We start from the raw sequence: 12440 nt of genomic DNA on the forward strand, positions 1-12440 counted from the left end.
TATTGTTTATTACTTGTGTTGTTTCTTTATAAATTATTTACTTTAATACTAACATGTACATAATTGAACTGGAATTCCCTCACCAAACACAAGAGCATTGTCTCTTTACGGTGAGGAAAGGCTACTTTAATTTCTATTGTTTTATATCTTTTTTATCCTGTATACTTATCTATGTAAAAATATATGTATTCAAATATTAAATAAAAAAAAAATAAAAAATATTGATTGATTATTAAGTATCACAGTTTTATTTGCATTAGCTTAACTATCTAGCTTCAGGCGGAAGACTATTTCGCACCAGTGAGACAATAAGGTTCCATCTGCCAATTGCTTGAAAATGAGAAAATAAAGCAAAATGAACTGTTGTGAAAAAGTGAAGTATTGTAATTGAATTATATTTATGTTTAGGAACATTCTAGGCAACAAACATGGCATTTATCCCAAAAACACAAAATAAATAATCAGATAGAACACCGTTGCTAATACCTAAGTTAAGTTGATTTTCAAATCAAAAAACTTAAAAATAACGCAATTACAATGTTTGTATATGTGGAAAGGTAGCTTCGATGAGCCAATAAATGTGGTTTGATATAAATATATACCTCTACCACATTTTCATAATTTTCAAGTGTTGCATCTGTACAAAAGTTGAAGATTTTTGGTGTAATACTCAAAAGACGGGTTGTTTCGGAGAATTTTAACAATTTTTAAAATTTCAAAGTTAATTTTCAAGTTCTGTGAAAGTTTTTTTCAAGTTCAGTTGTTATTACAATTCTGTCAAGTAGCTGGCTCATAAGGATACAATAACAGAACTTGAATAAGACATTAACAGAACCCAGAAACGAAAGTTTGAAATATGATGAATTGTTTAAATTCTATGAAACAACCCATCCTTAGTATTTTATTTGGGATCCAAACTTTGAATGTCAATTTTTCAGTTTCGTACCAATTACGGGTAGAACCTTCATATAGCAAGGGTGCCATTTGTCTACAATCTAACTTTTATTGAACCAGAAAAAAAACACGAACAATAATTTTGTGAATATTTGCAAAACAAAAAAAAATATGCAAATATTTAAGGCAGGCACGCAGAACTAAAACATACTAAAAATTTCAGGCAGTGTAAGCAACCGCGTTAATGAGAAGTGATTTTTTCAAGGATCAATAGAATTTTCCTATTGCATCTCTCCTCACTTATCCTAAATATGTCGCTATTTGGTTCTTTGATCACTCTCCTCCGTTCCTCCATAAAGCATCTAGGTTTTGGTTTATGTTATCCGAAATAATAATTTTCACGCGAACGTTTGTCTTGCGAAAATTATTAACGCTTGTATTCTATATCCACAATAAAAACGTTGTTAATATTTTGTTACCTGATAAGTTATATGCAATCTTCTGTTCTCCCTGTTCGCCCTTTTTCAAGCAGAAAAGAAACTGAAACAAAAATGAAAAACAATAGTAAATAATAAGTTCGGTACTATAAAGAAAAAAAAATATTTCGTGTAGTTAGAATATTGTTATCAAGATAATGCAATTAAAATAAAATACATGTATTTATGTATTTAGATGAAAAAAATGTTAAAATTGTATGTACTAAACGAGTGGCTGTGTTTGAACAAATACTGAATTCACGATAGGGGGCAAGTCACAATTGTCACACAGAGAGCCTTTCAGGGAGTGAAGCGGGAAGTAAAGTGAATCTAAATCAATTGAAGAGAAGAATTGAATTCTAGATCTGAATTGACAGATGACTACTAGGCAAAACTGATTTTAAACTGGGAAAGGAACTGAATTTATTACTAAATAAAGCACCGGTAAATATTTCACTTAGTAGTTGTTGAACTGACTTAACATCCAATTTGGATTTATATTTATAGGACCAACCCAGTCGAGCATTCATCGATGAAAAACTCCCTGTTAATTGAGTGTGATTTTGGTTAGGTATTTTTCCTAACTGCTATGTCCTTCACAACAAAATATACAGTTTTACATTTTAGCTCTGATGTTCAATACTTTCGGAATAAGCATTTTTTTAAATGCAGAAAATAAGTTAGGTTAAGTTGTTTTTATTTCGGCTTAAATCCATTTTTTGTGCTAGTTTTTTTTTTTTACTGGTTTTAATTACGACAGTCCCTTAGTGGTGGTTATTTCCTCGCTGGTGGTTCCGGGTTAAGAGTTAGATAGTAATTTAGACGTTATTCAGAATCTGTTATTATTGGTGCACTGAATATTCATTTCGAATTACATATACGTAGGTTAATTGAAGAAATATAAATTATTTGTCAGCGACACGGTATTTTAAGGTTTCGGAATCTGGGTTGTAACAACAAAGTCGGTAGAAGATGAATATGATGAGTCCAAACATTCAATTTTAGTAGGTAACAAATTTTTCCCTACCGCAAAAATACAAGGCCTGTAACTCTATAATAGTCAGGTAAAATTTTAAACACCCATTTGAGGTAAAAGTTGTGAGGCGCAATGACGCCGTTCTATTTGTATAAAGAACAGTAACTTTAAATGATTCACCACTTCCTGGCAACTAATCAAAGTATCCATCCCAATATATAACGTTATATATCTACTTAAATATGTACGTTTATTTATATATACCATACCATATATGTACTATTCGGGTACAACCGACATGCTATCTCAGCCCGATGGTGTAAGTACCGCCATCTATATCGACTTGAAACAGGGACGGCCTACAGTATCACCAGTATATATTATATACTGGTTGGTGATACTGTACGCCGTCCCTGTTTCAAGTCGATATAGATGACGGTACTTACACTATCAGGCTGAGATAGCATGTCGGTTGTACCCGAATGGTTACGAGTATAGTTGATGCTAGCCGGGAGAGCTAGGTAGGGAGCTCACTTCCAGTTACGTCCCACATTTAAATAATTGATAGCCTCTGATAGAACGGACGTTTGTCTTGCTAGAGATTCATTGTTATTAACATACGATAGTAAAGTACCCGTAATCTTTAACGAACCAAAGCATTTATTGAGCACTTACCTATCTCAATGATATTTCGTACCAAGAAGAAAATTCTTATTAAAAAATTGTATTTAACTCATTTCTGCAGAGAATTTTTCAATTAGTATTTAAAATATACTAAATCTCTAAAAAAGCTTTACATCCGATTGAATTGCCATTATTTATTGAAAAAAATTGTTATTTCAAATGATCTAAAACTTTATAATCTTTTCATTGATTTGACTCTACCAAAAGAATCGTTAAATCTGATTGATAATCTTTCACAAATAAAATTCTACATTCCAGATTATTTAATTCTATAAATATTTTTAAAAATTGGCCCTTAAAAAGTTATAATGTGATTTTTTGCATTTCAGTATAAAATGCAGAACTTAGTTGTTTTATCAAAGTGAAATAAATATTCGTAACACATTATTCAATGGATTTTGAATGTTAATTTGTTGCCCTATATTGAGTTGGATTGGTACACTTGATTAGTGTGTAGTATGTTTGAGATCCATAATGCTCATAGACTGTTAATAACTTAAATCAGGGTAATCCATGGACACATATGGATGCATCCAATCCAGTGTCGAATTGGGAATCATTCATTGAGAATGATGAAAATAAATATGTTATGATAAAAATACATTTTTAACCAGCTTGTTTCGACCGTAATCCCTGAAACATTAAAAAAAACACAGATATATTCATTATCTACTGACTTATTGAAGATGAGGTTCCGTTTAATTGTTGTGTGGTTATCGTGATGTATAAATGAAAGATCTCTCCAACTCAAGTATAGTGTTTATTGATAAGTTGAAAACTGATTTACAATCGCAATATTTCACGTTTATTTATGCACAAATATTATGGAATGCTCGCGAAACTAGGTCGTAGTACTGTAGGTAGCAGCTGTCAACGAAAGTAAATACTGAATACTAATAATATGCTCGCTGCGTCGGGCTTATTTATATTGTTCGGCTGGTGGCAGCAGTAGGTAGATAAATGGCAACTAAATCGAGGCCACTCGCTCGGTCTGGCCCTTTCCCGAAGTTTCGGCGGCGCGGCAATTATGCCTAGGCGGTAGAGTCGAACCTTCTGGTGAGTTCTCATAATGTGAAAGACGGATCTGCGATATTATTGTCGTCGATAGACAAGTAGGTGCTTGTAGTAGGTTGCTTTTTTTGTTTACGATTCCGGCTGAGTAGCTCAGGAGTAGGTACTAAGTAGGTCGAGCGGTTTATTATTAATTATTCAATGGATTCTTTTTGACACTACAGTTGATTTTTCGCCAGGGGCATAACAGAACGTGAGTATCTCCTAATCGATAACGGGTAATAACGTACCTCATTTCAATTAGTTTTTTGAAAAGAGGATGAAATATATATTTTTATTTTTTTATTTATGTTTTTAATTGGCAGGTGGATGAGTTTGAAGTTATAAGAACGCAAGACTAATGTAAACATGTAAACGTAATGAGTAAGATTAAGAAAGGGACTTTTAGATGGTTTGGGCATGTGGATCAAATGAGCGAAGAAAGGAATGTAAGTGGAATATATGACGCAAATGTGAATGGTAGCAGAAGTCGGGGACGCCCGAGGAAGACATGACATGACCAATTGAATCCGATACTTGAGTCGGGCCATGTATAATAGAAGAGTATGTATGAGAAGATGTATGAATATGATTGAGGCAATGAGTGTGTGCCAAGACCATTTTTTTCGGCGGTCCGTTCTTTCTGCCTACTCCTGCGGAAAAACGGCGTGTTGTATAGTTAGTTATGTTTTTTAAGAATTATGTTTTTTTATGAATTATTTTTCCAAAGAAAAATCAAATTCAGTAATTATCATTTTAAAACGATGACGCGAATGAATGAAAGTTTTTTATTAATGTATGGATTCAAGGCTGAAATGTTCCGGTCCTGCACCCGTCCGAATATTGAATAAGCATACTTCACTTATCCCTAAATAACAGCAGTCCCGATGAGATAAATTAGGAACATATACCCCTCAACAGATTACTGGGCCAAATGCCCCATTTTCCTAATCGTACTGTACGATTGCTACCAGTGATTAGTTTCTCCATTTCAACTATAATTATGTTCTAACTACATCGCTACGCCGTAACACGTCATTTAAAAAAAATAAAAGATATTTATAACTTAATTCGTTTATGTTACCTATCACAACTAAACTAGGTAAGTAATGACACGTTTGAAAATGAACAATGTACTTTTATTATTTCCTTGGTGTACAAACTGTGCATGATAATATGGAAAGAGTTTTGGTCTACGAGTACGTTCCCAAAAGGCCACTTGCAAGGATTTTCTAATGACTTGGAAAAAAATGAGTGGATAGATTTCTCTACTAAGATTACGAAAATGTTACTCAAAAAATTTTGAAATGTATAGTTTTTTTTAAATAAAATAAATAAATCTGTTATTTTTGGCTTGTGACGTCACCACTTGAAAATGTTCCGTCTCCAATATTATTGAATTAATTTTTGTAAAATTCCACACTGATTATTTTTTTTATATGGCAACACCTTGATTTCCGGCGACTTGTGAATTTGAATATTGACACTTGTTTGGGGTTTGGCTGTTTGTATTGTAGTCCGCTAACTTTGTTGAGAAATTAAGCATATATTATTTGGAAATGATTGAAGTAGGTTTTGTTCAGGGTCAGTCTGACAATTTGCCGAACATAGATTCATTTATGATGGCTACTTTTCTAAGTAATAATATGAATTTCATTGGAAGCGAAATTAGAAATGTCAAAACAAAAAGGTTAGTATTTTTTCTGTATCTTCTAATATACGAATATTATGTTATATATTTTGACAACATTTAATATGTACTTATATATTATGTTTCCATCAATTATTATTATTAAGACAATTGTTAACATTCAGTTATATGCAACTGTCTTTTGTTTTCAACGTGTTATTATTATATATTTTAAAGGTCTGCACGTGAAAGTTATGGTGATAATGCTATCGGGTATGTGCAGGTAAAAAGAGAAGGTCCTATCTGCACAGTGAAAGCAAAAATAACCCCCGAGCACCGTGTCCGCCAAAAAGCATACTCTGTTGTACTTTTGTGTGATGAGATGGAAGATGAAATACAAGTCTTAGAATGTCAAGACTGTGCAGCTTCTAGAGGTTAGTTGAACTGTATGTCGCTATATTGTAAAATATGTTTCTCTCCTCTAACCTCTACACTCTTCTACCCTATGGAGATGTGGGGAAGAGCAAACTCTTGTGTGATGTAACAAACACAGAATCATTGCGAGGGTCTCTGCCAGCTACCTGTTGACAAATAATTTATATTTGGAACATTTTGCTTTCAGGTGGCTGTAAACATGCACTGGCATTTCTAACATGGCTCCATAGGAGAAGTGAAGAACCAGCGTCGACATCTGTCGACTGTTATTGGAGAAAATCAAAGTTATCGTGTGTCGGAACCTCCCAAAAGTTCATTCTGGCATCCCAAGTTGGCAAGAACGCAGTAAAAAGCGTGGAAAAAGGTAATGGAGATTTCCTGGCAGCAGTACTCCAAAGGAGTCTTAAGGAGGGGCTTCGATGCCAACTGACTCAACTTTACATGGATCCGAAGCCCACTGACTGTTTGTCCATGCACAGGATGATTTCTGCTTTTAAGAAAACACGAAACCTGCACAATACAAGTGCTACAGATTTCATCAATTTTATTACATGTGATCTAAATATTCCTCCAAATATCTTCGAGGAAGTTTTTTCATTAACAAGAAAGCAGGCTAACTGCCCGTTATGGTACGAAATGCGATATGGCAGAATTACTGCATCCAAACTATACGAGGCAGCTAACTGCAAAACATTGGATGGAACATTGACTGAAGTCATCTTAGGGGCAGCCAAGATTCCAGACACAAAGGCTATGCAACGAGGTCGGCTTTTAGAACCTTTGGTGTTAAAGGTACTAGCAAACCAACTGGGACACAAATATAAAGAATGTGGTTTCAAAATCAGTTGCAAATTACCAATTATCGGTGGCTCCCCGGATGCAGTCACTGATGATTATATTGTTGAGGTCAAGTGTCCAGTCAAACATAGTACAATGAAAAATTACTTTTTTGAGGGTGTTGTTGCCAGAAAGTATTATGCACAAATGCAAATACAAATGTTTGTACTGAACAAATTCAAGGGAGTGTTTTGTGTTGCTGAACCCAACTTTGAATCATCTGGCAAAATAAATGTTTTCCACATCGATTACGATGAAGAATTCTGTGTCGAAGCTATTAATAAAGCCATGCTGTTTTGGTCCAGAGCTATATTTCCTGTACTTAAAAAAAATGTATAGGTATACATTATTTGAAATAAATCACGTATTTACTGCACTACACTCGCTTCTTTATTCATAATAATACATGATTATATTGATTATGTACAATAGCATCATATTATTTTCATCCCATCCACCATAGTATAATATGTATTTGTATAAAGTGACAGAAAAACAAAAACAAAAAGTTTACATAAGACATATTTTTACATTTATACCTAGTATTTATTTGATAATACGTACACATGTTATTGTATTATCGCATAGATTTTTTTTGTATTTATTATTGGAAGTAAGAAAATGATTACAAAGTGGAAATTCTAACACAAATAGAAATGTATTAAAAAGTGGAACATGATCACTTTGCTACAACACAACTGTATTTATATAAACTTGATGTAAAAGTAAGGCGTAATGAATGAATAGCAATCAATCCACTCTCAGTAAAATATTGGAAGCATTATTATAGTCAGTACTTGCACTGACTGGTAACGCTGGCCGCTAGATGGCGCTAGTGTAGCATGTTGCATTTCTTCGGGACAATACAAACCTAATGGCGGGCTTTAATATTCTTTTTACGTGTGAGCATAAGAACAGTAAGGTCGTATGTAGGTTACTAAATATTTTATTTTCGACTTATATAATTTATTAACGTAAAATAAAGAAAACATTTCAAATAACATGCATTAAAAAAAACCAACCCACAGAAGTCACGGGGCTAGGAGGCGCTAGTATAGCATAATCAGAATGTATGGTAAATGTAAGAAGTTGAAGGTGTTATACATAAATTATTCTACAGTATTTGATATTATCCCTTTTGGTGGCTTCATTGCCTATAAACTCTAAGTAAAAGCTCCAACATATGTTTTTATAAAAAACACATACTGGCGCTATAATTACATAATATTATACACTTTAGACTTATTCTATATACATTACATGAAGGATAAACAAAATTACACTGGTACATATTATGAATATTTATATTCAAGTTAAAGTTTATATGATAATGAAGCGCACATAACATTTTAAACTAAACATTAGCGTAGAGCACAAAACACTAAAAGACTAATAATATTAATAAGACTAATATGATCAAATTATTGGTTTTTGTAGATTTATGAGTCCACATGCAATCATAACAATATGGTCAACTTGTTGAGTCAAATGGAAGTCTATACAAGAATGTGGCTTTAGAATATTATACTCTCTGAGCCGGCTTATTACACGTTCAACGTGTATACGCAGGGCTGCTATTTGCTTGGATAACTTCACCTCTCTTTTAGTGCTATTTACACCTGTAACAACACTTGGTGGACGCACAAGTTGACAATGTTTGCCTTCTAAAATAGTAGCTAGTTGCTTAAAACCTCTATCTGCCATTACCGACATGCCTTCAGACAAGTTGTCCAAGAAGCCGCACTTTTCCACAATCATCATATCTGTAGTACGTCCACCAAAGCCCTTTGAAATGAAGTTAATAAAGCCATCAGGAGTGATTGATATTAGGTACTTGAGTGTATTGCATTTTTTATATTCTGACCAAGTTAGTGCCTGCTGCAGTGGATTTGATGGCTTCTCTATCTGAATTTCAAAACAGTCTATGATTGATACGACATGTTTGTATCTTGCTCTGAATGGAATTGGTAGTAAGGCTTCTATTGCTTCTGACTTAGGCCAAAATACCAGTTCTGCAAGATGACGAGATAACTTCGGTAAACTTTGCTTAAAGATTCTTGAAGCTTGAGCCTCAGAAAGGCCAAATTCATCACCTAAAATGCTGAAACTAGAGTTTAATTTAATTTTTTTTAAAACGATTAAAACATTTAAAATGTTTATATTTTCAAGGAGTGCTAGGGTTTTAACAATCCAATAAAAATCTTTAAGGATTCCTAAATACAGCTTTGGTTTGTTTTCAATATGCTGCAGAGTTAATTTCAATGACAGACTTTTGAAATCACTATTTGAACTACTATCAACGTACGAATCTGACGTAGCTTGTTGGGAGTATTCTGAACCAGATGCCGATTCCGAGGCAGAACTGTCTGGCTGAAGAGTGACATGCTTTAGTTGTACATTCTTGGTATTTTTATTATGCTTCACAGGAGAAGTACTTACGTCACGAGTAGTTAAACACTCGATTGGACCCCTACTGTGTTCTTTTCCTGTATTTGTCAATTTACTTTTGAATTTCTTTTTCAAATTGCATTGAATGGCTTTCGAATCAGTTGCGTTCTCAACTATCAACATGTGAAAGTTTTCTTCGGAGCTTGATGTATCTTGTGGTCCATCCACATGTTGTTGAAGTATTTGGAGTCCAGAGCATTGAGGCTTCTCGAGAGGAAACGACACTTCCAGTTCAACGTAGTCTTGAGGTTGATTGATGATCTGTTGTGGCACAGACTCATCCACATCAGACAGGCAAGGAGACATTGGCTCGAGACTTGCAACAAACACTTCACCGCCTTTAGATGAGCTTGGATGCTGATCCACCACATTGAGTAGATCTCGCCCATCAGCTCCAATTTGACATTCAAATTTATGAGGAATGGTTCCTTTTTTTAAAAGCACCCTTTTACTTAGATGTTGGGGCCATTTCCGAGCATCCACGCTTAACTGAAAATAAAAATACAACTTATCAAGAGACATTGTATTTATTCAATACAAACTTAACAATGCAAATATAATAAGTATCTTCATTTGAGAATAGCCTGCAAAAGTGTAACAATATTGTAATGTGTGTAGGCTTGTTGTCACTAGGTAATAGACCCACCTACTCAACCTACTGTACTGTACAGCAAACTATTCGTGAAGCATGCAACAAAGAAAAATATGTATTTTTTAAATATTGTGTTCAAACAATAATATTGTAAAAAATATACTTACATTAAAATGATCTTCACAGACATATCGTACGGTTTTATTTGACAGTTCACCCAATTGACTGGACCTATGAATTGCAATACACCATTGTTTTCTAATTGCTGAAATTCGCGGTACAACGAAAAATCTTTTTTCCTTAGTAGTCGCCGAAGTATTTGGGCACAAAGGAACCATACAATATTTATAATTATTTTTACGATCTCGGATCCTACGGTTACTACACGAATCCATGTTTAATTAAATAACAAAACAGTAACAAAACGCAGCGTTAGAATTGGAAGTACTTCGTTTTGACATGACAGATATTATTCAGAAGTGACAGATGTTATGATGTGAAAATCGTACAGATTATCCTTCCGTGGCGGCTGTCTTAGAAGTATAATGGTGATGGTCCTGATTTTAACAAAATCAAATTTAATAATATATTATTATGAGTTTATGAGTACAAGAATAATTTAAATCGCAACATTTGGATAGTATCAAACAAGAGGTACAATATCAAGTTATATGTTATATAACTAGAATGTGCAGCTGTTAAAAATAGTCTCATTGCAAAAACAAAAACCAACCTTGGTACATATAGAATATATAGGTACTTCGACCAACTAAATATATTTTATGAGAACCTTCTTTATACTTGTTTATATATTTCATATTGTTGATAAACCTTCCCCTTTAATTCATTTAATTTTATGTACATTAGGTTTTATTGTAAAATATTTGGATTAAGTGACTGAACATTATAATCGTATATATTCATCAATCCTATAATATTGTGTATAAGTATATTTATATTATATGTCATCTCATTTAATATGGCAGACTGAGATTGCAATATCCTCCCAGTACTGCTGGAATAAAACTTTAAATAAATTAATAAGGATTAATGATCAATAAGAAGGTTCAAGGAAAAAAATATTTATGAGATGTAATATTTTTGGTATGCCTCGTTATTCTCCTCTGCCATTCGTGTGAAATGCGTCGTTTTTTTTTAAAATGTTTTTGGGCTATGTAATTATTTTGTTTTCGCACCCATAAATTATGTTCCGTCTTTCCGGTTTATGAAAAAATGGTCCGATTTTTCGGATTAAAATTTTCAAAAAATCGCCATGGTTTCAAAAATACGATTAAAAAAAAAAAAAAAATACAGAATGTCTTAGAATATTTGCCTAAACCGGAAAATAAAATAAAAAAATGGGATGCAAGAGGCCTAATGTAAATATATTAAACTGTATAGCACCAAAAATTACAATGAAAAAGTACTGAATGATTGTTAGCAAACGTGTTTATGTATTTTCAAGTCAGCACTATCCCATTCAACATGAGGTCATACATAAAATAATTGCTAATAACTGTGTTGTACTGTTTACATTGGCAAAATTGTTTTTTGCTTGTATAAGTAATACATTTATTTAAATTACAGCAATACTTATATAAATAATCTACTCTTTTATTTATTTTCCCTAAATACGAGTCAAAAATTACGGTTGTAAAATTCTTATAACTTCTTAAACTTGTTTTTTTGCGAAATTATGTTTTTGTAAATTGAAACGTCTTATCAGATAACGTGTTTATATCGGTTACGGTTTCCTTATATTCGGAGAAATTTTTTCTTCCTGTAATGTTGTAATAAAAATATAACGTAATGAAGACTTGATATTTATTATATATTTTCAGCTAAATAAGCGTTCTTTACAAAAAAATAAGTAATATGAGGCATTTCTGTAAATAAATACAGAACTATGACTTGAAGATGAAAGCAAAAAGAAGATTATATATTTACATGGTATTTGCGATGCGATTTTTCACAATCAAAATATATAAATAGGATTAAATTATCACAAGACGATGTAGCGCGCGGTATTTCGTCCGATGCACGGATCCGAATAGTTTCTCCCTTAAACTCATAGCGCCGTCTCGCTCGGCAACTTTCAGCTCATCACGCGTACAGGAAGACACCCCATTGGCCGAGCTACCCCCACCCCTCCGTCATCGGCCGACACTACCCTGCCCCAAAGGGTGTATAGCACCGTGCAGGCCTATATGGAGTCAGAGTATCCAGTCTCCTGGTTAAACTAAGCAACAGAATCCAAGTGGTCATTGCCCAATTAAACCCTCCCCAGTACCGAGAAGAAGTAAGTCGAGAGAACCCTCCGGGTCCTCCTTGGGAATTCAAGTAACAGCTCCCTCGGGGACATTACTTGTCGGGAAAACCTCAATCCAACTAAGAAACCACGGGTCCTCTGTTGAGGTT

General features: G+C 33.6%; 1 protein-coding gene across 1 annotated transcript in view; it reads right to left on the bottom strand.

Moving 5' to 3' along the window:
• Fife (regulating synaptic membrane exocytosis protein fife) overlaps positions 1 to 12440 on the bottom strand; it is a 399632-nt gene that overhangs the window by 290160 nt on the left and 97032 nt on the right. The window contains exon 2 of the mRNA XM_089633979.1: positions 1374 to 1434. The gene's annotated coding sequence lies outside the window, so the exon portion shown is untranslated. The remainder of the gene's footprint in view (positions 1 to 1373; positions 1435 to 12440) is intronic.

This window comes from Hesperophylax consimilis, chromosome 7, assembly GCF_061612785.1.
Source record: "Hesperophylax consimilis isolate HC1 chromosome 7, BYU_Hcon_1.0, whole genome shotgun sequence".
Classification (NCBI taxonomy): Eukaryota; Metazoa; Arthropoda; class Insecta; order Trichoptera; family Limnephilidae; genus Hesperophylax; species Hesperophylax consimilis.